Source organism: Lissotriton vulgaris, chromosome 7 (assembly GCF_964263255.1).
Source record: "Lissotriton vulgaris chromosome 7, aLisVul1.2, whole genome shotgun sequence".
NCBI lineage: Eukaryota > Metazoa > Chordata > Amphibia > Caudata > Salamandridae > Lissotriton > Lissotriton vulgaris.
In genome coordinates this window covers 1,308,725,673-1,308,751,759 of record NC_141695.1, presented here as the reverse complement: position 1 = coordinate 1,308,751,759, position 26,087 = coordinate 1,308,725,673, and the positions used below count along the sequence as shown (strand labels likewise).

The 26,087-nt window shown below is 43.3% G+C and overlaps 1 pseudogene; it reads right to left on the bottom strand.

Moving 5' to 3' along the window:
- LOC147703565 (uncharacterized) overlaps window positions 1-25,808 on the bottom strand; it is a 137,508-nt pseudogene extending 111,700 nt beyond the window's left edge.
- Window positions 25,809-26,087: the final 279 nt, after the last annotated feature.

Below are 26,087 nucleotides of genomic sequence, written 5' to 3'. Positions count from 1 at the left end.
TCAAACTAGATGCCTTAGTTCCCATGACTCACTATCAAGCGTCCATGCCTCCCATGAGAATACCTATTATCTTGCATCAGTTTCTGCACCTCGCTGAGGCCCCCTATGTCCGCATAAGAGTCCAAGACCTTGTATCAATCTCTACATCCCCCACATGCTCCAATGGATGAATCACTAAGACAAATTTCAAATTCCTATCCACGTCCCTGAACTACAATCAGCCCTAATACAATTTAGTACCCTAAAATTCACGCATAATGTACACCACACCCACCCCTTGAGCATCAGCGTCTTATATCTGCCCCCATACTGCACCAGCCTTAATGCATTTCACCAGTGACCTACAACCAGCCCCAGAGACATGCCAACAGTCTCTCTAGCTCTCCACCTTCGCTAAGAAGGATCACCCCGATATCTATTCAGCCCTGATTCCATCCTTACAGAAAGCCCCTTTTATTTTGAACCAGGTACCCTACCTGCCTAGCTAGTGCCCTCACCCCCTGCGGCCGAATGTCTTGCACCAGCCCCATGCCACCCAGCAATACACGCGCTGTGTAGCCCTACACGGGGACAGAAGATTTGCACGAGAACGGAGTGTCCTGACGCCATGCACATCGCCTGTCCAGGCGCACACATGGTTGGTCTCCCTTCGCAAACCAAAGCAACAATAGTCTCGCCAAGGCGAGGCAAATATACTGGAAGGTCATTTTACCTCCCCCACCCCCCCCCCCCCCCAAATGTAATACAGAACAAAAAATGTAAGTATCCATGGCATCAGGGGAAGGGGGACCTCGGATGGTACCCTACTGCTTAAGCAGGGGTCAATCCTATCCCAGACAGGATCAGCTGGGTACCAAACAGGCTTATGACTTGCAACAAAAGTTTTTTGTTTTTTTTTAAATGTTTTACATTTTGTAAGTCCTCATTCGCCAATAGATAGTACAGAGCTTCTGGAATCACTCCTGTGGCCTCCCTCTCGATAGCACCAACTGGAGCGCTCTGTAGCTAATTGGAGATGCTTTACACAAAACCTCACTGTGAAATTGTTTTGAAACCTGGGCACCCTACAGAACCAGGGAAGTAAAGTATAACCAGTGTAAAGGCTTAATCATTGGATCAAGTTAACCGATCACGAGAGGTAAACCAAGCCTCACACGGACACCAAAAGTCTAAATCGGTTATTACTATTATCGTTAATGTTTTTTTTCTCCAATTTAACTCTAATTTAATTGTGTATTTAATGGAAATGATCCACTTTAGAAAGGAGAGGGGATATCCTGTATCAACTTTTTACAGATCTCTTCTTGCCAACAGGATCAGATATAAGCATAAGGTATTTTCCCATCTGGAAAGCATCTTGTATTCTGGTAACAGGCCAAAAACACTAACAGCTGTCTTACCTGAATGTTCAGACCCAACATATCACCAATACCTTTAATTGCCTCCTCCCAGAAATGTTGAAGCATGGGACAATTTAAGAACATGTGAATATCATCTGCTTCGGCAAGATGGCACTTCGGGCATTTTGGTATTGGACCTTTCGAGAACTTCGCGAGCTTATGTGGAGACAAGTACACCCTGTGTACACAGAAACTATAGTTCCTTTTCAGATACGCAGGCTGAACCGTAGTATACAAGATGCCAAGAGATACTTGCCATATATCTTTAAGAAGGACGCCAGGCAAGCTCTCTCCCCACAACTCCGTCGGTAGATTAAATTCTCCTTCCTCCAGGTCCAGCATTAACCAATAAATGGTCGATAACTCCATCTTTTTCCTGGTTTATTTCTAGAGAGCATTTTCCAATTCATTTTCTATGCCCCTCTGTCCCAACGTTCTGATGCCAGCTTCTTACTTGCCAGTATTTGAATTTTGATAGTCTATTGTCAGTAAGTAAAGTCAGCTCTTCCCATGATAGCAAAGACTCATATGAAACTAATTGGCCCCAGCACCGAAAACCAGCATCTATCAGCGGAGTTGACATGGAATCGCTTGTCCAACCAGGTGATCCTGGAGCATTCCAGATGGGAGGAAAAGCACTGAAATAACTGATCTTCAAAGTTTTTCTGACCTTTGCCCAAGTACCGGCAAGTTCGCGTAGCATTTTTTAATCACACTTTTTTGGAAAATCTCAGGTCCCCGAATTCATATAAAAAAACCTTGATTTCCATTTTCAACATCTAAAAGCATCGCATTAAATATTACTCCTACATCCAAATCATATGGAATACCCAGAAGAGGTTTCCCTGTCCTCAGAGAGAAAGCTCTAGCACAGGGGTCTCCAAACCGGTCCTGGAGGGCCGGATCCATGCCAGATTTTTCGGATATCCCCATTGAGATACATGTAGTTATTTTAACAATCTGGCATGGATCCGGCCCTCCAGGACCGGTTTGGAGACCCCTGCTCTAGCATATAAAACTAAAGTATGGTAGGCACAGCCCCCCCCCCCCTTGTTCTTTTTCCTACGCAACCTTTCATGATATTCTAATCGCTTTAGAGGCTCAGATAAAGGAGTTAAATTTGGACTGAAGAGATCTTAAACTTTTTTCGTTAAATGACAAGGGGATATTCTGTAATCCAAAAATTATCTTAGGCAAAAGCATCATTTTTATTAAATTAACTCCGCCTATCAGAGTTAAAGGCAAGTAAGTCCAAGCCGTCATGGAAGTTTGTATTTCCTTAGCGATCCTTTGAAGATTTAATTCTGGAATCTCAACGATGTTTTGGGTGATCTGTATACCCAGATATCTAATCACCTTCTTTATTGGATGGGCACATGTATTCAGATTCCACACCATACATTCAGTTTTTGTGGCGTTAATTTTGTATCCTGAGATGTTACCAAACCGGTTTGCTTAATCCTATATCAGTGGGATTGAGACATTTGGGTCTGGAGTAAAAACCATTAGATCATCAGCGTATAACGCCACCTTTTTGTCCCAATCCTTAAATCTGAAAGATTGTATACCTCAATACGATCTAATTTTTTCAGCGAGAGGCTCGATATATAAATTAAAAAGCATTGGGGATAGAGGACACCCCTGCCTAGTGCCTCTCTGAATTTTGACAGGAGCAGACAAATTCCCATTCACTAAAATTCTTGTCGTAGGTGATTGGTATAACAATGAGACGGACCTGGGAACATGTTTCCATTAGGTGTACTCTTAATATATATTCTAGATAGACCCAGTTGACTATCAAAAGCTTTTGTTGCGTCTATCATTATCATGGCTAATGGGAGTTTGTATACAGTAGCAATATCTATTGCCCCTATCAAATTATATGTAAGTTCAGCTATACCTGTCCCTATGCAAAAGATTCTCTGCTACCCCATTTAGCCTCTGCCAATATTTTTGCATAGATCTTGTAATCAATATTGAGTAGAGAGATGGGTCAGTATGAGTCACAGGATCTTGGTGACTTCGAGGGTTTAAGGATTAGGGAGACCGTGGCTTCATTCCATGATGGGGGAATATTTCCTCCTTTTTCAAAAATATGGGCAAATAGTGTCAAAACTGGGGAAACAACATCCCTTAAAGCTTTATAAAGTTCCGCAGGTAGTCCATCCGGTCCTGCGGCTTTCCCAGTTTTACCCAAATCAATGGCTTTCACAATCCCAGACCTGGAAATCGAAAGATCCATATTCTGTGACTTTATCATCAGGGATCTTTTTAATGGGGGTATAACCCAGCCATTATTTTATCTCACCTGTTTGAACATTCAGGTCCTCACGGTATACTTCCTCAAAATGAATCTGGAAGGCCTTTTCGATTTTGTCTGGGGTCTCAAGTGTGACTCCTGGAACGGAAGAATTTAGCTGAGGAGGATACCTCTGGCCAAATCTTGCTTAGTCTTCCATGCCAGGAGCTTCCCACAACTCTCTCCATATTCAAAATGAGCTAGTTTGCTAGCTTGCCATTTTCTTTTCAGCCTTAGATCAAGGATTACTGCTAAGTCAGATCTAAGAGATTGTATCCTTTCTAACATACTAGTGTCTGAGGGAATGCTCTGCTGTGTATTAATAATATTCTCAATTATTTGTATTAATTTTTCTATTGCCTCAAATTCCATGTTGTATTTTTTCTGTCTAGCAAACTGTATAGAGGTAATTAGACCCCTTAAGAAACATTTGTATGCATCCCATACCATATGTATCGGGGCACTACCCAAATTAGTTTGAACGAAGGCCTCTGTTTCTGCTGTTAGTTTTTCAATTATTTCTTCCTCCAGAAAGATGGCACGCTCCACCGTCCACCTTCTGGAGCTTTGCCTGACTGGTATCATAAGAGTTAGAGAAACAGCTGAGTGATCGGAAAGATGTTCCCCTACATGACTGACGTCCTGGACCCATTTCATTAGCATAGTATTCAAGAGAAAATAATCTATTCTTGACTCATGATTAAGTTTCTTATTATGAAAGGTATATTCTCTTTTATTGCCGATTTTGTTTCTCCACACATCATACAGGCAAGTTGTTTCATTGTGTTTATAATCAGAACTGCCATTTTATGATTAAAGATAGCTCCAATTCTCTGTGATTTATCAAGACTGATCCAAAACAACATTAAAGTCTCCAGCCAATATTAGTGGGTCTGTGTAATTTAGAAGTGCAGCTAACAGACTGCTGAAGGGTCCTGGATCATCTGTATTCCAGCCATAATACCCCGCCACTGTAAACTTGAATGTATGGCATTTAACCCCGGCAATAACCCATCTCCCCATTTTATCCACCGAAGTAGACTCAAGAGAAATGGCTGAGTTTTTCTTTAAAATTATAGCAACTCCCTTAGTTGAGTGTTGCTGTGAAGTACACACAACACTTTGAATCCATATCCTGGATTTGCAAATAGACTTTAACTCACTCTCCAACAAGTGTATCTCCTGCAGGATAAGGATCTGCTCTGGTGTATCTCTTAAGTATTGGAATATTTTTTCCATCCTACATTTGTCCTTAAACCGTTGAGATTCCAGGAGAGCACCTTTAGCCTGGAATTCTGATCAACCACAGGACAGGCCATTCCTTTGATCTCTATTCCTACTGAAGACTTCTATTACAATGAATTGGCGCTTTGGACCTAAACCTTTTATTTTTATTTTCTACCACTGCTCCCCACCCAGTGCTACCCCCTCCCCTTTTGTGAAAACCCCCTGAAGAACCCCCCTTTACCTCCTCCATGGCCAGTACCTAGGCCTATGGGACACCTCTTCTTAGGTCAGGAGCTTACTTATTTAATCTTTTGCAAACATCCATAGCCTGGGTGCTACTATTTTTCTATTCCTTGCTCTCCCCCTGAGAGGGACTGCAAAAAAGACTCCGCCTCTTCGACTCTTCTAAAGATACTCATGCTATTATGGTAAACATCATTTACAACGCGGTGTTTACACCGCAGTGCCTTTACAACGATGCCATTACAACGCAAGTCGTTACTATGACTTGCGCTGGATGGCGCTGTTGGGCAAGGAATGTTGTAATTTTAGATTCCAACACCTTCCCTACTGTTACGTGGACTGGTGTTGGAATATAAAATTATAATATTCCAAAATCTGCGCCCTCCAACGCAAGTCGTAACGACTTGCGTTGTAATGCCTGCGTTGTCAAGTACCGCGATCTTTTAGATCGCGTTGTAATGACATACATCCTGCTATTATGCATTACTTTCAAAGCGGCAGGGAATATTAATTGTGCGGTATCCCCCAATTTATTTGAACGGTTACAATAATTTACCCAGTTCCCATTGGCTTGAAGCCGTAATAGCAGAAACATCTGATCTGAAACATTATATCATCTACTGTCAGAGTTTAATTTCAGTGCTTTATTAAGTATTTCCTCTTTCAGGGCATACATCAGAAAATGCACAAAAATTTTCCTTGGCCTGGTTTTGTTTGGATTGAGCCTAAAAAGGATCCCTGTGTACTCTGCAGGTCTGCTATTAGAGCCTCCTCCAAGCACTCTACTTGAGTGGCCTGCTTTATTAGTTTCGCGAGGTACTCTTAGTTTAGGCCCTTCTACTCCTTCTGGTACTTTGAGCAAACTTATATTATTTCTCCTCTGAGAATTTTCTAATGACTCCAACTTATCTTGTGTTTCTAGGTCTCTTCCTTTTAATGCAGCTATGGTTTTTTTTTATTCCATCTGGCTAGTTAGTTCAGTTACCAAGAGTTCTAACGCTATTGTTCTAGTAGCAAGCGAATTCCTTTTAGTTTCTAATTTCACATGATTTTTTAATATCCGCTTGATTACTTTCTGAAGTAGAGAATCTTTCATTTCCTTACCAAGAGTTTGTAGCATATCACACATGAAGCTTGGCTGGCTTCCATTCCCAGAATTGTCTGTTGTAGAGGCCTGTATACAAGCACTGTCATGTATTCCCATATTGAATTGGGACTTCTCTTCATCCGAAAAAGCCTGTTAATCTAAATTACCCAAACCCCCCCTCTGTTGCAACCACAGTATTGTTGGCTTCATCTGCCATCTCTAATATGGACAGTTCGACCTCATCCATTAGGGGGAGAAATCTATTACAAGTAGGGAACTTGGACAGCGGTCCACTTTGATCCAATATATCAGACTGCTCATGTGGTTCAGGACAGGAGATTTTCACGCGAACGGAGTGTCCTGACGCCATGCACATCGCCTGTCCATACGCGCACATGGTATGTCTCCCTTCGCAAACCGAAGCAACGACAATAGTCTCGCCAAGGCGAAGCTTCACATGTGCTGCTTTCGCTAGGTGAGACCTAAAATGGAAACTATATTGTAAACATTGAAGAGGCTGAACACTGCAAATATACTGGAAGGTCAACTGACCTTCCCCCCGCCTAAAATGTTATACAGAACAAAAAATGTAAGTATCCGTGGCATCAGGGGAAGGGGGACCTCGGATGGTATCCTACTGCTTAAGCAGGGGTCAATCCTATCCCAGACAGGAACAGCTGGGTACCAAACAGTCTTATCACTTACAACAAAAGGTTGGCATGGGTAGCAGATTCTGATGAGGGCAACATCCGCCCTAGAGTGTGATCCACACTGGGCCAGTTATGAACCTTTTGCTGAATGTGTTGAGAGAGGATTTGCTTTAAAAAAAGGGAGTATGTGAATAATCCATTATAAAAAGTTTGGGGCTGCATAGAGTCAGGAGAGCAGGGACGAGTAGAGCATGGGGCAGGGAGCATTGTGTGTGGTATTTTATTTTTTGGCACAACAGGCACTTACAAGGTAGCAAGTCCAGATGGGCATATGGACATGTAGCAAGAGATTAGTGAATAATAGTAAACGTGGAGGCGACAAGTAAGAAGTGTAAGAGTACGATTTATGACTAGGAATGTTACAGGACTAAATAAGCATATAAAAACTTGGAAAGTGGTAGCATATCTTAAACGCCATAAGATAGTCATTGCTATGCTTCGAGAGATCCACATAGCCTTGAATAGTAAAATGCATACACAAAAACTTTCATGGTATTGTACACTCGGCAGGCTAGGGGAGTTCTTATATGGCTAAATCCGAAATTGGGTGTAACGTTGCAGTGTTTACAAATAAACCTTAATGGAAGGTACATTATAGGTAAACGTCAAAGCGGGACAAGCCATACTAGTTACCGTGTATGGTCCTAATCATGATGACCCAAAATTCTATCAGGCATTGGGCTTGCTATTAAGGAGTTAAAGGTAGGTCAATAATATGGGGGTGATTATAATTGCATATTAAACCCTGACAAAGATCAATAAAAAAGCCCCCCGCTGCCCTGCGGCGGCTGCTGGCGCGATTGCAGAGATAATGGACCAACTAAGACTACGTGATGTTTGGAGGCAGCGTTTCCCAGGCACTGCCATTCTGCCAATTACGACACGCATACCTGCATAGATTTCTGGTTGACCTCCAGAAGCCTGTTCCCTCAAGTTGCTGAATGGGACACGCTGCCCAGAACATACTCCGTTCACTCACCGGTTATATTAGAGATACTTTCGTGTTGGGGCAGCTGCACCTTTTCTATGGATATTCCCCCCATATTCCCTGATGGACCTGGTTTTTAAATCAGAAATGTCACAGCTGATTGAAACATTTTTTTATTTAAATATAGGCTCTTTAGATAGCTTTGCAATGGTATGGGAAACGTTCAATGTATACATCAGAGGTGTGACTATCTCCAAACACACAGGCTTCTCCGGTCATTGAGAGACTGGTTAACGAGACAGGAGAGGGAAATAGCTAGTCTAGAACAAGCCCACCAGCAAACCGGTGACACTAAAATCCTGGCAGATATTAAAAACGTTTTTAGAGGATTTCCACAATACAGTGGATGGATAGGTAAGACAGTTGGGTAAATATGTGTCAGCCAGGGTCTACGGGGAGTGAGAATGCCTGGGGTAACGCTAGCATGACTTACACAACCTAGAAGGGAGGCAGCAGTGATCCTAGAAGTCAAAGAACAATCAAGGGAAGTGACCACAGGTTCCATTGCTATTACTCTGAATTATATTTCGCTATGGCGACTGTTGAGGAGTTGATCTGACACTATTTAGAACACATACAAATGACATGGCTCTCTAATGCCCATAGGGAACACCTTATGACACCTCTACACCATGGAAAAATTTGTGCCGCTATTAAAACAATGTGTACAGGCAGTGCCCCGGCACCGACTGCCTCACAGTAATCTTCTACAAGGCTTTTCAGGAATTACTTTTCCAACACTTAATGACCCTGTATGAGGGGATGATGCAGCATAGGGAGATGCCCGAGCCACCATGAGGGAGAAACTGATTACAATATTGAAACCTGGGAAGTCCCCAGACGCCTGCTCCTCATACAGGCTATTGTTACTTTTTAAACATGGAATCTAAGATTTTTGCCAACATCCTGGTGAATCTACATTCTCCCCTGATCCCACTGGTAGTTCTACTGGAGCAAGCTGGATTTGTCCCAGGACGAAATATTACTTACAATCTCTGCACATTCTTTAAGACAATTCAAAGGATAGACAGCAGTCCAAGCCACTGCAGTCTTTCTAGATGCCGAAAAGGCGTATGACTCGGTAGAGTGGGTGTTTTTGAATAGAGTGGTGTGGGGGTTCCTTCAACTGGTTATAGTACTTTACATATTTCTGCGAGCCAGAGTGCGGGTAGGCAGGACGGTCTGTCTCAGATATATCACGAGGAACCCACCAGGGGTGTCCACTATCCCAATTGCTATATGCTCTAGTTGCGGAACCACTACTAAGTGCATAAAGAATATATCCCTGTCACTGGGCAGTAAGATTTCTCGGATATCAACTTAGTATCTGCATTTGCTGTTGTATCCTTAATATATCTCCGGGGGCCAGAGAGAAATCTCAGACTTGTGCTGTCGGAAGTTATACAGTTTTAGCAGGTCTCGGGGCTCCGCATCAATTGGTCTAAATCCATTATCTTCTCCCCTAACCCCTTGCACCACCCCGATACAGCTGGACCTACTCATGCAATTGTCCGCTGACTCAATATGCCACCTGGGAGTCCAAATTCACACAAAATCTGATCTAGTTCTTACTGGGAACTATGGGAAGGTTCTTTTCCGACTCTAGGATGACACTCATAGGTGGATTAAACTACCCCTCTCGCTGTCGAAACTTATGTAGATCATGAAAATGGTAGTCCTGCCTAGATTACTCTTCAGTTTTCATTTTTAAACTATACCTATGACCTTACTGAGGAATATACTAACAAGACTAAGATCCCTGATGATTAGGCTTGAATGGGCGGGCAAACAACCGAGGCTTAAGTGGGGGACGCTGACGCTACCCTACTCCTCGGGGGTCTAAATGCACCACATTTAGAACTATACTATTGGGTGGCTCAAGCCTCACATGCATACATTTGGATGCACGGGCTGGAGGATGTTCCTCACCGGTTCATCGAAAGAGACGCAGCTCACCCAGATATCTAACCACAAATCATTGTTCACCTGCCCAAAAGGAGACAGTGTTTTAGACTCCATACATGCCACAATACACGAGTGGAAATGCCTACTAGAAAAACGGGCAGGGTGCTGCTATACTCTGCTTCTATCCCACTGGAGTGGTGCACGCGGGTCCCAACAGGCAAAGTAAGGGAAGATGTAGAACAGTGCAAAAGATGGGTATAGTGCAGTTGGGGGATTTCTTTTGTAGCGGCGTGATCCATAAGTGGGACGATTTACCTAAAGAACGGATAGCCACATCATTACTTGACCAATGCCTCAGGACCAGACCTGCTTGGCTCGAGTTATTAGGAGACGACCTACAGGAGCCTAAAATTATGCCAATACTTACATACATTACACAGGCAACTACTCCCCAAATAATGGTAACCAGAACGTATGGTATAGCGCACGATTGTAAGAGCGCTATTACTGAAAACTTGGCCGGACTGGCAAAAAGACTTTGAAGTAGAGATTGACGACAAGAGTTGGCAATACAGCTGCACGTCACCAAGTGTATTTCCATAAATAGTATGCACAGACTGATCTACTTTAAATATATAAATAGAGTGTATTACACACCAGAAAACCTTTGCAAATACAGACTGTGGGACACTGCAGTTTGCCATAGATGCCCAGAACAGACAGCCATATTAATACATGTTGCATGGTATTGTCCAATAATCCGGAGCTTTTGGGAGGGAATTTTTCATAAACCAAGATAGATTAAAGGCCAAACGCTTGCACCAAGCCCTACACTGACCCTACGAGGAGTAGATAAGGATAGATCGACATTAGGAAATTGGCAGTGATTGGGCTACTATTCGTCCATCTCATTGCAACTAGTCATTTGGCTAAGGGTCCCTTACCAACTATAGATGAATGGGTCGCTGATATGCTTATTTGTAATACCCAATCAGACTTCTATTGTGAGCTTTTATCCCCTCAGAGTCAGCCCAAAAGCTTATGGGGATTTTACAACCATTACGTGGTGAGCAAGGATACGGGGGAACCAGAAGTGGGATGATGGGACCTCTTTCAAACCAAGTATTAATTTGCAGGTTGAGTACATGGCAATGAATAATTTATGTCAACTAGATTCCTCAATGCATGATATGTTTGACCGATTTTGTATGTTGTACTTTTTGTGGATTGAAATTGCAGTGTCCATATGCGAAACAAGTTTTACTCTGTAATCATTGTGTTAGGATATACTCGCATGTAAATTTAATTCAATTTGTTTCAATTACCCATCAGGAGGATTTGAAGGAAAATAGTCTGGGTTCTGCGCAATAAAGCACAGTCTTGCACAGCAAGAGTTCATAGAAGTGTGAGCCATCTAGAACTTTGTGTCACCTGGCACAGTCGCTTGCGCATGCGACCAAGACTGGGTCAGTCAAGGTTTTGCGAAAGTAAACAAGTGCTCAACAATAGAGAAGGCGAGGTATAGCATTTTAATGGAGGCAATTCGCTTTGTCCTCCATGGATATGGGGAATTACGGAATTTCAGCAGCTTTGAACAAATTACCATAAACAAGGCCACCTCCTCAGTGGGAGACACAATGGGCAAATAAGACCCAACGTCTCCAGAAGTATCCAGGCTGCTGCCATTCTGCAGTGTGAAAGAATCACCTATATCTGTGCCAGTAAGAGGGAGATGATTGCACACTTCCTGCTATCCTCATGGTAGACTATATTTGCCACTTGATGTGATTAGAATTGGTGCAAATTAGCTCCTCAAGATTAAAGCAGTCACGCCGAGGCAAGGGCCCTTATGGGGATTCTTCCGGAAACTAACTAATGCACCTTAAATCTGAATCTGATCAAAAAGGCATTAGTATTTAAAAAGATAGTCATTTGCTGAACCGGATACATGGTTGGCAGAAGACCAGTCCAAACCAGACACTGAAGCAGATGGCAATGCCTTCTAGAGCAGAAGAGTTTCTGCTGGTATATATTCGTAAAACAAGGGGCAATCCAGTAAACTTGGGACCAGGATATTACAGTAATAAAAAGGAAACAATGGTACCTGAAGGGGCAAGTGTGAACCTCAACTCCCATGGTAAACTAGTGAAGAACCATCAAATTAGTTTTAATAGGAAAAAACACATTTTTAGTTAATTATTCAATATTCAGAATCATAGGAAAACAAATATAAGCTCTGTAATCTTGCACATTTGAAATTGAAAAGGATTTCCCAAACTATGCAACAGTACAGTAAAAGTAAGGTAATAAGTGGGTAAGTAGTAAGCTAGTGCTGTACAATATATACATGGGGACTGTGTTTAACTCAAACAACTGTGCATTCTCCACAAAGTTGCAGGCACCTGAATTACATAAACAGTACACTATTGTGTCAATGCTCTTTTTTAAGTTTAAAAAGCTTTATTTAAGTAAATAAGCAATGTAAACATCAATACAGAATAAAAAAAATAGTTAGTAGAGTTAAAATGAGAGTAATAAAATATACCAATGAAGAGAGTATCCCCAAAAGGGACCCAAAAACATTACTAAGGGAAAAAGCTTTTAAAGATTTTTGTTTTAAGGGAGGAGAAAATGAAACAAGAAAAAGAAAGGAGGAAGGAGAGAAAGAAAAGGAGGAGGAAAGCGAAAAAAGAAAGAAGAAAAGATGGGAATAGCCTAACAAGATAGCTCATACATTTGGATAAAAATACAGTAGAAACAACATTGGGAAGATAAAATAAAAGAGAGTATGGTGCATCATATGGTAGCTAAACTTCAAACAGATCTAGAAAGAAAATCGGTTAATGGCATCCATATTAAATCCCTTTCGATTAATAAAGTGGTCATGGTGGCAAAGGCATAATCAAGTCTATGATTATGGCAAAGCAAGTTCCACCAGGCATTGTAAGATAGTTTGGAAGTATCCTTCCAGTTGGTGGTGATGACCTGGAAGGAAATTGCCAAGGCAAGGTCTATGAATTTACGAAAATTACAATGAACATCCCAAATAGGTGAAAAGCCACCTAAGAAAATGTGTGCAATTTCAAAAGGAAAAGTGGTATTCAAGATTTTGTTCGATTGCGACCAAACTTTCAACCAGAAAGAGTTAACAAGGGGACAGTAAAAAAACATATGCATGGTATCAGCAGTATCATGAGAACAAGGCCAACAAATTGGAGTCTCAAGTAATTTGAATCTGCATAAGTCATGAGGTGTAAAAAAGACTATTATAAAAAAATAACATGTCTGTGTGGTACTGGTGGAACGGGACACAGTATGTATTTTAGACCAAATAGCGTCCCATGTCTGAAATGAAAATTCCTGAGCTAGGTCCTGTTCCCAGAGTAATTCAAGTTTAGTTTTAGTTCTAGTAACGTTGGAGAGAAAAAATGTCTTATAAATTACAGCTGCTTTAAGGGAGAGTGAAAAATTTGGTAAAGAGAGAGAAGTTGGGGGAGATATGGGTAATAAAGATTGCTGTGAAATGAATTCAGTGAGAAGAAGTTTGAAAGCAGAATATTGAGGTCAATGTGCATTGGAGATATGGAAAGTGTCACAAAGCTGAGAAAAAGTAAGAAATGTATCGTCTTTGAATATTTGAGAATAAGTCATAATGCCTTTATCAATCCATTCCTTTCAAAATAATGCTTTGTTATTGAGTCTAAGGGATTTATTATACCAAATAGGAGTAAGGGAGTGTAATTTGACTGGCGACAAAAAAGAGCGGAAAAGAGATAAAGAGAGTGTCTTAGAATGTTTGAGAGTAGGGGCAAGAAAATTGCCGGCGGGTGAGTTTGACAAATAGCATTAAGGAAAGAAAAGGGAGCAATTTGTTCAAGTTCCAAAGAGCTCCAAGCAGTTATGGGGGAGAAACCGAATCGTCCAGAAAAGACCATATCTGTTTAAGAGTGAAAGCGGAGTGAAAACGGGAAATAGCTGGGAAGTTTACACCACTTGGGTTGTTGTAAGCGAGAAAGATAAGCGAGTCTTACGATTATTCCATAAGAATTTGGTTAGCAAACGGTTAATGGATTTAAAAAAATAAAGTGGGAGAGAGATAGGGAGCATTAAAAGACAAAAATTAACAATAGGAAGTAACATAATTTGGACTGTTGCAAGTCGACCACACCAAGACAAAAAGAGGGGAGACCAACCATTTATAAGGGAAGTAAGTTTGTTGAGAACATCTTTATGATTAATTCTGATAGTTTCCCTGATGGTGTTAGTGTAAAGAATACCAAGACATTTTATATGAGTAGGGTTCCATTCAAAACCAGAACTGTAAAAAAGATGAGAAAGACAAAATTTATTAAGAGGTAAAACTTCAGACTGGTCAATGTTCAATTTATATCCTGAGACGCCCTTGTGAGCTTTCCCAGGCCACTTGCTGTCCTCAGCAACTGCTCCCCCACCAGTTCTGACCCCCACTCTGGCGGGAAGACTGGCAGGAAACCCTACGTCAGGAAGGGGGGGGGGGGTTGTGCCAGCCTGCGCCAACCCCACCCCTCAGGTGGAGGAGGCGAGGTGAATCACGCCCCCGGCTCCGGCCATCTTGAAGATGGGGAGCTCTGCCCAATCACAGCTAGGCTTCTGCTCCCCTCCCCCAGGAGAGGAGCAGGCAGGGGGGTGTACCCATCTCAGGACAGGGACCTATTGGTCCCTGCCCTTACCCTACCTGTAACACCGCTAAAGTTAGTATTTATGGGCCCCCTGAACCTTCCTTCCTGAGATCCAGATACGAAAAGAAGAAAGAAGATCAAAAAGAAGAATACCCGCAGTGCAGCTGCTAACAGGATGACACCAACTGACTTGTCGATCCTGGAACCTTCTCCTGCTTAATCCCGGCGACTCCTGCGGACAGCAACCTTGGCCGACCCGGAGGACCTGCCTGCCTTGACCCTCTAACAGACTGGGACTCACCTGAGCAGAGGCTCTGCTCCAACAGCAATACCCCTGGTGCCAGCCAGGACCCACATATCCAGCCCAACCTGCAACCGCCAATACCCGGCTAGTGCCAGAGTGATCCAAGACAACAAGGACGTCCCACCGGCAACTGGGACCCAAAGTCTAGTGCCCAAAGACCCTCTGACGACCCAGACGACGCCTGCAGCCTCAGAACAAGGGGCCCCTCCAACCGCGACCAGCTGAAGGTAAGCTTTCCCAACGCCAAAAGACACCCCTGCACCCGGCGCCCCACGGTCCCCTATGCCTTCCTGTGGGGTACCTACCTCTTCTCTAAGATCCCAACTTACCTCTTGAAGTGGTGGTCGCACCTGAAGAATCTCCGTCCCCGAGCCTGCAGCCTTTGTTCACTTTTTAACTTTCCCGTTGGCCAACATTGAGCACCCAACGGCTCAAAAGCACCATGCACCCAGCTGACAGAGTGCCGCTGGAAGTACAACTACTACCCTATTCTACTTCTCCACTTGCCTGAGTAAGTGACCAGGAGCTCAGCTCCCACAGCTGCATGGCCTGCTTGCTTGCAGCCACCAACCGAATGCCCCCTACCCTCCATTGGATTGCATTGGGCCTACTCTCTCTGCACCCGGATGCCCCTGTGCCGCTGAGGGTGTAACTACTGTACCTTTCCGACCCTGGGGGACCCCTGAGTCTATGCCCAGAACCTTAACTCACCAGTCGAGCACTCACCTGGAAACCTATAACTCACTTTCCTGCCATAGGATAACATTGCCTGGTTTAACTCAAAAAATCTAAGTGTGAAGTTTTGAAACTCTAAAATATTCCTAGAAGATCAGCCGAGTAACGAATTTCGAATTACTCACCTGGAATTAGGAGAGGCGCCAGTACTGTACCTTTCAGCCAAGTACTGAACTGAAAAAGTGATTATAATTATACTTACTCATAACCTGAATTTTCTTCTGTAGGAAACCAATGAAATTCTCTAAAATTTCTTCTGTCTACTTTTGAAAATTGCAAATATTCCTTAAAAATCGTACCAACTACTGAAACGTAAATACTTACTTGTCTTAGGTAGAGACCCCAGTACTGAACCTAAGAGTCCAGTCCTGGATTGCAAAAGTAACGAGAACCTACTTGCCCTGTGACCTAAATTTTCTTCTATAGGATAACATTGCTAGTTTTTCACTGACAAGTTTGTGTCAACTTTTAAAATAACGTTATATTCTTTAAAAATCATTGAAATTCCCAAAACGATTTTTCTCAACTGTTTCCAGCTTAGACCCCAGGACTGAATCTAGGATCCAGTCCTGGAATTACAAAAGTAATCCATCAAGTAATCAGCTGCATTTATGTAGAAAAACCCATTGAGCTCAATGTTAAATTGTGTTTAGAATTGTGTTGCCTACTGCAACCACTGTACCTATTGTGTTTACAAAGTTGTTACCTTTCTGTAAACTAATTATCCGAGATCACTCCTGTTGAGAAAAATATATCACAAGTCATCTGTAAACACACGAATCTGGTAGCGCCAACAAGTTTTTGTTTATTCACCTTGATCTCAAAGTATAGAGACAATGCTTTGCTTTAATTTTAGCTTACATCTACAATCAGCCTATGAAAGCATTAGTAATTTGGGGTCATGTTTGACACATTATTTTGCAAGTTTGTTCACACGCATCGCAAACATCCAGACGTTTGTTTCTTTTATAGCTCACATATATTGTCGCGGTGAGCAATCGAAACTTTTCCAAATTTAATTTGGGTAATATTACACATTTACAGGCCCTTGTAAATGAGGCATATGCTTCAAGATTTGTAACATTTGCTCCTCTACATTTATGTTTGCAGGCTGCCACTGTAATTACATCACATCTCTGGGTATGTCTCTTTCAATAATAAATGACCTACAGTACTGTGAGCACATTTGGGGTTTATTTTAATTTCTGTACTCCCCATAACGTATGGTCTTTTGGCCTGAGCTTGGAGCGCACAGATTCCTCAACTGTGACATTTAATTAATTGGGTGATATTTTTAATTCAGGTCGGTCACAATGTCAACCACATATTTTATGTGCTTGGTTCTCAATTTTATGTATCTTTTCATGTTAATGGTCATCTATCCTTAAGATACTGGACTGAAATCTTTCCCTTCCATGCACACTTCATTTTAACGGGGGTTTCAGATTTGTTCAGTGAGTAATAACCCCTGGCACATCTTTCCTAGTACCATCAGAAAGTCACCTCCGATGATCGGTGCCCATTTTACAGCTTATGGAGCATTCATGGGCCCCTGTCCCACAGAGTCCTCTAATTTATGAAAGGGGATTTAATTTTTTTGGGGGCGAGTCCTTAATAAAATTGTGGTATAACTATGCTTGTAGCCACAACAGTCTAGCCAGTAACTGGTGTATTTCTTAATCTAAATTCTTAAATCAGTTAACAGACCAATGATTGGCAGATCCATTCCAGAATGTACGGTTTGACATTTACTACACAGAGCTAACTAATCAGTAGGTTTTCCTCCTCTCAACATTTTCAATATATGCGAGCTATCCCAAAATCAACTGATGTGGTTTCTTCTTTATTGGCGTCTCCCATTCTTTGTCCTGATGAGGACCTGGTACAAATAACCTCAGGAGGATCGAAACGTTGACACAATAGGTGTACTGTATTTATGTACTTCAGGAGCCTGCAACTTTAGGTCAGACTTTAGACCAAAGAACTGTGCATCCTTCAGTGTCAATATTTGTGTATATATTGTATAGCACTAGAGCACTTTAGACCCACTTGGCTCACTTTTACTGCGCTGTTTAGGAACACTTTCTCAATTTCAAATGTACATGATAAGAGGTTAATGAGATAGTCTTCCTAGAATTCTAAATAATGAATAATTGAACCACATATTTTTTCTTCTAATAAGACCAATCGACTGACTGCTACTCACTAGTTTACCATGGAAGTGGATGGTCAGACTAAACGCTGCCTGACTCCACCCCCCCCCCCCCCCCTTTCCGGTGTCAGGAGGCAATGTGGGCTGACTGGGCTTCTGCCAGCGACTTTTTTCCCAGCACCATAATGCTGCCTCAGTGGCTCCCTAGACCCTGAATGAGAACCAAAGGGAGAATGAACCGAACAATGGCGTCCATATTAGCACAGGGTAAAGATGAGATCTGAGTGGGGTCAGCACCACATGCCGTAACTCTGGAGCAATGAGTAGAGGTTTCTGGGTGCAGCAACGGTTGTATCTTCAATAATGCAGTTTCTGAGAAGGACATCAAAGTCAGATTCAGGTATTGACCAATTTACCTTGAATACATTGACCTAGAGTGGGAGGGATGCCAGGAAAAGTAACTCTCGTGGTAACTCTTGTAAGACGTTTTGCCATTATCAATGGATCACTTTGAAGATCTCCCTATCAAAGGCAAACCAGAGCGAGCTCTGGAGTGGTAGATCGTCTACCATTTATTTCATGCCTGTGCCATGAAGACTGCCTTGGGTTTGACTTTTCAGATGATCCAGTCATGTTTGGGGCCCAAGCACTAGACACAGATGGGGAGGTCCTAGCGTTACATCGGTTTGTGGCAGGAATGACCGTTTAAACCCCAAAATTTGTGGGAGACATATTACAAACACTGTAAAAAAAAAAGTCGTTCTGTACAGAGCAATTCTGAATCTTCAAAGTAAGTGAAAAAGAGGTTAGCATTCCTGGCGATGCAATATACAGCTACATGGCCTGGCCAGTGAGAGCACAAGGGCCACGTTGGAGTCCTGGTATTGCCTGTTAGCAAGGGAGACCTCTGACTTTTCCCATATTCAGATTGGTACCTGGATGGGATTTAAGAAGAGCGGAATCTGCAAGTAGGAATACCCAAAGGTTGAGTGAAAGACTGACTAATGTACAGGTACACAGGATTGGATTACTAAATTCCTCTCTGGACACATTTAAATTAACCTCCAGACCAGTCTTGTGGGGGTGTTATGCAAGGATCTGCCATCTCTCGAATACATCAACTGCTTTGTCTGCAGCACAACACTGCTGCAACAATGCCCCATAACTTGTGGCACAAGGTCACTGCAGGAAGCGCGGGCTGTGCAGATCAGACCTTCCCCTCCCACCTCCCCCCCAATCAGAAGATTACAGCACATCCAGAAGATCCTTGGACATGCTACTATTGGGTCACCCAGACAAGGCAAGTCAGGAAGGAGGAGAGGAGCAGAAAAAGGCTGGGATGGACGCACCCAAGCACACTGTCTTGCACAGACCAGTTTCCTTAACAAGCACGACTTCCTACAGCTGAGGTAGTATTTAACCAGGATGGAAAACTGCTTCTACAAATATGTTATACTTAGCTTTGGTGTTTGGAATGCCTGATGTCATAGTAGAATCCTGTGTGCCTGGCTTGTGTGCCTGGCTTGTGTGGAGTGGCAGTTGATGGCAGGCAGGCTGAGTGGCAGGGAGGCCACTCCTTGTGGGGTTTATTTCTATTCATCTTAACTTATCTGCTTAAACCTGAGCTTGTAACTAAGCCTAATTAAACCTACGTGATATTTATACCCGGCTTATGGACTTCCTTTAATTACAACATTTTTGGCGACGTTTGGTGAACCTACATTCTACAGGAGAGTCAATTTACAAAATAACCTACAGCGTGCAAGAAAGGATAAGAAATAAGGTATCTATTAAGAGAAAAGAAACTGGAAATAAAGAAAAGAAGCCACACATTACTATGCTGGTCATTGTGGTGTTTGTCTCGTGGTTCGTGTTGGGTTGATGGTGAACCTGTAGTGTTTTAACTGCTTAATTTAGCATGGTGTGTGCCTTGTGTGTTTTTGGCTCATGTGTTTTGGGGTGGTGAGCGGCTGTCTGTGCCTTGCGCAATTTGTTTTAAGGTCATGGTTTTGGGGTGGCGAGTGCCCTATAGGGTGGTGAGTGCCCTATGTTTTTCTAGGGTGGTAAGTGCCCTATAGTGGTCAGTTGTGGGGTGGTGAGTGCCCCATGCATTTGTATTAGGGTGGTGAGTACCCTATATGTTGTTTAAGGTGCAGTGACTTGTATGTTGTTTGTCTAGGGTGGTGAGTGCTCTATAGGGCGGTGAGTGCCCTATGTTGTTTTTCTAGGGCGGTGAGTGCCCTATAGTGGTCAGTTTTGGGGTGGTGAGTGCCCCGTGCAGTTGTGTTAGGGTAGTGAGTGCCCTATATGTTGTTTAAGGTGGTGTGACTCGTATGTTGTTTGTCTAGGGTGGCGAGTGCCCTATAGGGTGGTGAGTGCCCTATGTTATTTGTCTAGGGTGGTGAGTGCCCTATAGGGTGGTGAATGCCCTATGTTTGTCTAGGGTGGCGAGTGCCCTATAGTGGACAGTTTTGTGGTGGTGAGTGCCCCGTGCAGTTGTATTAGGGTGGGGAGTGCCCAATATGTTGTTTAAGGTGGTGTGTGTCCTATGTTGTTAGTCTAGGGTGGTGAGTGCCCTTGTATGTTGCTTGTCTAGGGTGGTGAGTGTCCTTTATGTTGTTTAAGGTGGTGACTTGTATGTTTGTCTAGGGTTGTGAGTGCCCTATAGTGGTCAGTTTTAGGGTGGTGGATGCCCTATGTTTTTTGTCTAGGGTGGTTAGTGCCCTATAGTAGTCAGTTTTGGGGTGGTGAGTGCCCCGTGCATTCATGCATTAATTGTTATATTACTAGCGTTATTTATGCATGTTTTAATTTTTATTTTTCCTGAGGGAGGGGGATGGGCAATGTAAATGTTAAGTTTGAAAATGCATTGCTCATCTTTGGAGTTGATGTTTATCTTTTAATGTGCAATGTAATGACTTATTTTACAATGCATTGTATTTGCAACTTAAATGCTTTCTTTTACAATGCATTGTATTTGCATCGCTAATGCTTTCTTTTCAGAATGCATTGTATATCTTCTTTCTATGTTTTTGATTTTTGTTCACATTTCTTCCTTCACTTTTGAATGGTCTTTTTCCTAAGGATGCGGGATAGGTTATACTTAGCTTTGGTGTTTGGAAGGCCTGATGTCATAGTAGAATCCTGTGTGCCTGGCTTGTGTGCCTGGCTTGTGTGGAGTGGCAGTTGATGGCAGGCAGGCTGAGTGGCAGGGAGGCCATTCCTGGTGGGGTTTATTTTTATTCATCTTAACTTATCTGCTTAAACCTGAACTTGTAACTAAGCCTAATTAAACCTACGTGATATTTATACCCGGCTTATGGACTTCCTTTAATTACAACAAAAGAAAAATCATGGACAGTTGGGGATTCAAATAGCCAGTCTGCTTGAAGATTTTTTTCACAGCCTGACAAAGTGCATGGCAAATGTCAAAGAGGTTTTAGTGTTTAAGTAGAAGCCACTCAATCCCAGGTTTTCTATCTTATAAACAATTTCTGTGTCAACTGTGCAATATCAGTGGTGTTTCAGGACTGTGTTCAACGAATGGTAATACACTGTGGCCTTTTCTACAACCTTTGCAAGTGTAGCCTGTAAAAGTGCTTCAGTATGTAAATGAGTCGCTCATTCCCAGGTGCGTACAATTCTATGGACTGTGGTTCCTCTATTCCCCATCTTCATGTACTCCTAATACGTTTTAGCCCTACTCATTCACAATCAAACAAAGAGGAGGTTAAAAGTGAACCTCAAGATCAGGTTTGTTACAAATGTTCTCACTTACTTGTGCAAGCTTGGAGTCCAGGTTGGGGGGGGGTGGTCCCTCGTTTTTGGAGGACTGATCACCAAGCACGGACGACCTTGCCCTCTGACCCTGAAACAGCAGGCTAGTGGAGCTTGTTCCAGCAGGCTTCTGTGTACTGGGCTGAAGCCCAGCCTTCGGCAGACCGGCCTTCCCATTAGCCAAAAATGACTTTGAAGAACTCTTAGTCAAAGTAGGAATCCTTGAGAAATTTCTCTGGCTGGCGTTTGCTGTACATTGCAGATTGGCAGTGCGGACTGCTGTGGGCTTACCAATAGACTTTCCAGTTTGGTCCATGACGTTTTTAGGCTGCTTGGACTTGCTCCTACTCTCCTCGGAATCTGAACAGGTGCCCTTTGTTAACGGGAGGGCCACAGCCCCAGGCAGTGGAGTAGAGGTCACGAAGGATAAGGAAGCAGCCGAGAAACCACTTTCATTGTGTGCGAGCTCGATACTCCTGGAGAGGTCAGCAGGTTGAAGCACGACAGATGAGTCTCCAGAGCTCAGACGAGTCAGTGGTCTGTGATGACTCAGACTTTCACCTTCAGCAGACAAAATACTTGGCTCACCATCAAAAACTTCCTTGCTTGCACCAAGCGGTTTCTTCCCCTCCAAACCTTCACTCCCAAATTCCATCAGCTGCGTGTTCATATCATCAAGGTCAAGGATATCATAACCCCAAAAAAAAAGACCCCTCAGTGCTGTCCAGAGAACTTCGAACCTTATCCGCATCTTGGGATCGCATGGATTTCATAGGCCTGAGGTCATCAGGAAGAGTCTCTGCTTGAATGATTGAAGAGTCAAACATAGCCCGCTTTCTTTTTGAAGACTGTGTGCCAGCAGAGACGTCAGAGTTCGGCTGAAGAGTTTTGCCTTCCAACAGCTTGCTGCTCGTTATTTCAGAGACTATCTTATCACACTCTGCAGCGAAGGAGTTCTGATACGGGAGAGCGTCCAGAAGGATTTCTGCTCCTTTTGACAGGGTAAGGAGGGGTGCAAAGGGTTTCCTCACGCACTCATTTCCTATGGGAAAGTTGCATGGCTTTTGTTCAGTGACGCTTCCGGGCTCTGTGGAACTCAGGTCCAGGTCCACCTCCATGACTGGTGTGAGCTGAAATGTGTCTTTAGGCTTAGTGGTGGCCACTGGGATGCTAAAGTATTTGCAACCAGAGCCTTTGTCTGCATCCGATGCATCTCCCACGCAAGGATTTGCAGACTGACAGTCGGGGTAATATCTAGAATTTGGCAAGGTGGAGTTGTTGTCCATGGCCCCCGATGGAATCAGGTGCTGCAATGTCACAGTGGGCCCAGAAATGGGCAATTCACAGTTTAACATTGGCTCAGCACTTTCTACAGTGTCTTCCTGGACAACATTCTTATCCTGGGCTTCGCCATAGGATTTGAGACCGGGAGAATCTAGAAAGACCTCATTTCCTTCATCATCCTGGACAACAAAGGACCTACTCAATGTACTGCAGATTGAAGAGCCAGCTTCTGATGTGGGAATGCTGGATTCATAAACACCACTGTCCTTCATTTTTTGGCTACCATCACTATCCTTGCAAACCCAAGTGCTGTCTAGTGGAGTTTCGCTTTGTTTTGTGGCCTCCATTTTTCAGCTTGCAAATTTCTCCTGTACACTTTCTTCTGTTCTGCACGAGACTTCCTGCCAGGCTGGGCTTCCCAGAGGCACAGACTTTGACTTCTGTGAAAATGTCTCCGAAGCCTACAAAAAAAAGTACATTCGTGTAAATAATACACAGATAAATCCTACACAATTTAAAAAAAATTTTTAAAGTCTGTCCAGAGAGGGATAAACATGTGAAACCGCTGCACCACTGACAATGTATTACAATTAAAACTGATAGTCTAACTAAAAAGAGGGACACAGCTTTTCTCTCCCCTGTGAGTAAAAAGGACATGAAGTGTACTTGGTGACTACTTGCTCTTGAGCTTTGAAGAAAAGAAAAAAAAAAAAACACACCTTTAAACATTTTTCTAGGTTCAAACTTTTTAAAAGAAGCCAGTGTGTGGGGCATTGAAAGGGAGACCACAGTGAGATTGTAAATGCTAAGCGCTGTAAACGCCTGTACTGCAGGTAGAAGAATAAAAAAACATTCCCAAATATCTAAAATTATTTGGTTTAAGGATCCAGTGTGAACATTATTGCATTGTAAAGGCCATTATCTGTGCAGCATCCAAACATTCCCGTCCAATTACAATTATTACTCCCCACCAGCAGGTTGCTAAGATCTTTCATTACGAAAGGGATTTCCTATATGGTACTCTAGAAGCCCATTTAAGGCCCTCCTCCAACCTGCTCCCCATCCCACCATGACAGAGGACTACAAAAAGTAAAAGTGGGAATGGTTTTCACATCTGCATTACAGCCAAGACAGTGGTCTCCCTAGCCTGTTCCAGTTCAGAAGCAGAAAGTTCCTGTAACTTACAAAGGTTCCAGAGCTCTGGGTTCAGCAGGTGGGAAGGACGTCCACTCCTGCCTTCCATTGTCAAACTAGCGGCTGTCTCTTAAAATCTCAGTGTATGTTCGTCCGAGTTCGTCGAACAAACCCGTGCAGCTAAGTAAGCCTGGCTGATTTCACATTTAGTGTGCACACACACCACTAATCTCGACATGGGTCTTGCTAAGCAGCAGCCCATTAGGAGTGTCAGAACACATGGGACTTTAAGGCCTTCCTGAAGATAGTGGGGCGCGAGCTTGGCACAGACTGAGCAAATTCCAAAAGATGGTCCACCAAAACAAGCGGCAACGGCTCTCTGGCCTTAGAATAGCACCTTTATCTGAGACGTAGCTGCTCAAAGTTCATTCATACTTCTAAGACCATCGGGACATGGACGCCTTGAGGGAGACTGTTGCTGGATTGTGTGGATACTGGAAAACTTAGCTTAAACTGAACCCCTCATTACTGCAGCCTCGATTTCCACTAACTCCCAGTATGTGTGTTTTGCATCCACTGCAAATAATGGGTCTGGAGCAGCGGTGAGGCCAGTATACAGAGCTTTATAGAAGTCCAAACATGGGGCCAATGGCGGATCTCACAACCAGTGCCCGGTTTGCAAAGTAGAGCATAAGAGCCCACGGCTTTCCAGGTCAAAGTTGGTGGAGGAGGACACTCATTAATCTGCTAAAGAGTTTGCTCAAAGACATTGGCATCGACAAGGCCACCTAGATGTTTAACCAGGTTAGACCTCTCAAGACTGTCAAAAAGACGCTCAAAGGAAAGCTACTGAGGCAGATCTAGTTATCAATCTTGCAGAGCATACTCTGTACATCAGTCCATCCCGTGGAGACTTAACAGAACTTAATATTTACTTGGACAGTCCGCGCAGGACTATACATGCCAGACTGATCTTCGGATATGTAAAACAGGGGGTGGGGACATGATGTATGTATGTATGTGTGTTCTTATATAGCGCTCGACTTACCCTAGGGCATCTCGGCGCTTGCATTGGGAACCCGTCCGGCTTTTCCCTGTAAGATAACCCATACTGGGCATCCCCAAGGTGAAAGCCAGGCATCCCGCCGCGGGGGGGGGGGCGTTGTGGTGATTAAGCAAGCTAATGCCCAGAGTTGCAGAGTGTGAACCCGTGATTAGAGTGGGCACCAAAGCGAGAATTATCGAGTCCGTGGACAATTGGGCTCAAGACCCTGCCGCGTCGGGAATTGAGCCCTGGTCCCGGGTCTGACCTCTGCTTCAGGGTCTGCCTGCTCTAACCAGTGAGCCACACTTCAGGTGCTGAAAGTTATACATTAAGAGGGGTGGGGCAAGCTGAAAGAGGACAGATGAACAGCACAGTTTGGGGGGGGGGGTTGAAAAAGCCTATACTCCGTCTCAAAATAAAGTGCAAGTGCAAACATTCACTTTTGTGATGGGCTCTTGACCATGATGTCAGCAACCAGCTGAACTCATTCATGGTACAGCAGGGTCCGGAATCGGAGTTGATCCCTGTAAATCTCATCGCTCACTCTAATTCTATTTAAGAGGGTCCTGAGAGGTTTTCCGTGAGAAATGGGGTAATTAAAAGCAGCTTTAGCCAACTTCTGCATTTATATTCCCAAATTAAGGATGATGGATCTCCCTAGCGAAGTGGGAACTCTAAGCATTCCTCTTTATTGTACAAACAATTAGAACCAAACCATCTTGTAACACTTCCCTTTCAGCATTTAAAATAACCTTCCACTTTACTATTATCTTTGTAAGAATAGATCAGACTCGTTCCTTCTCCTATGAGTAACCATATAGAAAGTGGTAATGAAAATAATTACCTCTTTCAATCTTCATGTTTCCTTGGAGAAGGTAAATCTTGGCAAATCAATAGCTCGAGTTCACCTTTCAGAACTTGACTCCTGTACAATATCTAATCATAGGGGGCAAATGCAGGAGTGGCCAGGTGCATGCATATTTTCAGGCCTAAACCGAGGAGTTAAATAACTTCCAAGACTCGACATTCACATCACCAGCACTAAAGGCAAATAGGCACATGCATTAAGTTGTAAAGCAGCTACTCCACATGCCTTCTGCAAGTATATCCGTCTGTATGCATTTGCTTGCAAGGAAGCA